The sequence below is a fragment of the Varanus komodoensis genome, unplaced genomic scaffold (genome assembly GCF_004798865.1).
Source record: "Varanus komodoensis strain SLA01 unplaced genomic scaffold, ASM479886v1 scaffold162, whole genome shotgun sequence".
Lineage (NCBI taxonomy): Eukaryota > Metazoa > Chordata > Lepidosauria > Squamata > Varanidae > Varanus > Varanus komodoensis.
In genome coordinates this window covers 17,209-19,410 of record NW_025335474.1, presented here as the reverse complement: position 1 = coordinate 19,410, position 2,202 = coordinate 17,209, and the positions used below count along the sequence as shown (strand labels likewise).

The 2,202-nt window shown below is 46.5% G+C and overlaps 1 long non-coding RNA gene across 1 annotated transcript; it reads left to right on the top strand.

Annotated features, from left to right (window-relative positions):
- The first annotated feature begins 364 nt into the window (after positions 1 to 364).
- On the top strand, positions 365 to 1,697 carry LOC123021447. The gene is made up of 2 exons (XR_006414322.1): positions 365 to 593; positions 771 to 1,697. It is a non-coding gene; the product is annotated as an uncharacterized LOC123021447 (long non-coding RNA).
- The last annotated feature ends 505 nt before the right edge of the window (positions 1,698 to 2,202 follow it).

Here is a 2,202-nt window from a genome sequence, read left to right as displayed (position 1 = left end):
CATACACACATACAGATTTACGATTCAATTTGGTGACGGGATTGGTGCCACTTTAAGCTTAAATTGAAGAAAGTAGGAAAAAGCTCTCGGCCACTCAGGTATGACCTAAATCAGTGGTGACAAACCTATGGCACACGTGCCATAGTGGGCATGCAGAGCCCCTCTGTCAGCAGGCGAGCACTGTCGCCCCAGCATCGGCCCAGCTGCTGAACATCGGGTAACAGCACCCATGCGGGCCATGTGCATGCTTGGAAAGCAGTAGCGGCGCCAGGCGATGACATCACAAGCCGCAACTCATTAGTCACGACTCGTCCGCGCTTTCGCATGACCAGTCATTGCTCTGCCCAAGATATATATATGTGTGTGTGTGTGTATGTATATTTGATTGGCTTGATGTGTGTTGCTTTTTTATAAACAAAAACCTCAGCTTTCAGGTTTTATTGCAGTGTTGGCACTTTGCGATATATAAGTGGGTTTTGTGTTAGTTTGGGCACTCAGTCTCTAAATGTTCACCATCACTGGGTTGGGGGTAGAAAAACGAGGTGTCCTGGCACGATTTTGATGGTTGGGATGTGTTTAGAATGGGCAGAAATGTTGAGCTGTGCAGAAGAATTTACTCAAGGAAGGTTTTTCCAAACACATCCTCTTTCTATGGTAGCTTACCTGTCTGTTAGGTTTAGGGGTGTGCACCGGGGCAGAGTTAGGGATCGAAAAATGAGTTGTCCTGGCAGGATTTTGATGGTTGGAATTTGTTTAGAATGGGCAGAAAGGTTGAGCTGTGCAGAAAAAGCTACTCAAGGAAGGCTTTTTCTAAATCGTCCTATTTTCATTGGAACTTTCGCCCGATATGAGGATTAGGGGTGTGCATGAGGACAGGGTCAGAGTTAGGAAAAAAGGTGTTCTGGTATGATATTGATGATTGGATTGTGTTCAGAATTTGCAGAAATGTTGAGCTGTGCAGAAAAAGCTACTCAAAGAAGGCTTTCCCCAAATCATCCTCTTTTCTAAGGTATTTTACTTATATATTAGGCCTTGGGGTGCGCACCAGTGTAGGATAAGGGTTAGAAAAACAAGGTGTCCTGGTATGAATTTCATGGTTAGAATGTGTTTTGAATGGGCAGACATGAGGAGCTGTGCAGAAAAAGCCACTCAAGGAAAGCTTTTCAAAAGCCAGCCCCTTTTCTATGGCATTTTAGTCCTATATTGGGTTTGGGTTGTGCACCAAGGTAAGGTTAGCGTTGGCAAAACATTGTGTCCGGCTTTGATACTGATGGTAGGAATGTTCTTAGACTGGGCAGAAATGTTGAACCATGCAGAAAATGCTTCTCAAGGAGCGCTTTTTCAAAATCGCCCCCTTTTCCATGGAACATTCGCCCTATAGTAGGATTAGGGGTGTGCATGAGGGCAGGGGCAGGGATAGAAAAACGAGATGTCCTGGTTTGATTTTGATGGTTGGATTGTGCTTAGAATGGGGAGAAATGTTGAGCTGTGCAGAAAAAGCTACTCAAGAAAAAGTCTTTCAAAATTATCCTCTTTCATATGGTATTTTAGCCCTACATTAGGGTTGGGGTGTGCACCAGGGTAGGGTTAGTGTTAGAAAAAAAAGGTGTCCTGGTATGATTTTGATGGTTGGAATGTGCTTACTATGGGCAGAAATCTTAAACTGTGCAAAAACAGCAACTCAAGGAAGGCTTTTTCAAATTGCACCTTTCAATGGTATTTTACCCGTATATTAGGGTTAGGGGTGTGCACCAGAGTAGGGCTACGTCAGTGGTGGCGAACTCATGGCACGGCTGCCGCAGCGGGCACGCAGAGCCCTCTCTCTCGGCATGTGAGCCAGGTCACCCCAGCATCGCGCCAGCAGCCGAGCATTGGATAACAGCGCACACAGGGCCCTTGCGCATGGAAACGAGTGGCGGTGCTAGGTGATGATGTCACAAACCGCGGCTCATTAGCCGCCACTCATTCGAGCTTTTGCATGGCTGGTCCGTGCGCTGTCGAGGATAAAGGAAAAGGTTCCCTTTGACATCAATGTACAGTCATGTCTGACTCTAGGGGGCGGTGCTCATCTCCGTTTCCTAGCTGAGGGAGCCAGCGTTTAGTCCACAGGCAGTGTCCGTGGTCATGTTGGAAGCAAGACTAAACACCAAAGTGCACGGAATGCTGTTACTTTTCCACAGAAGTGGCACCTTTTTATCTGCA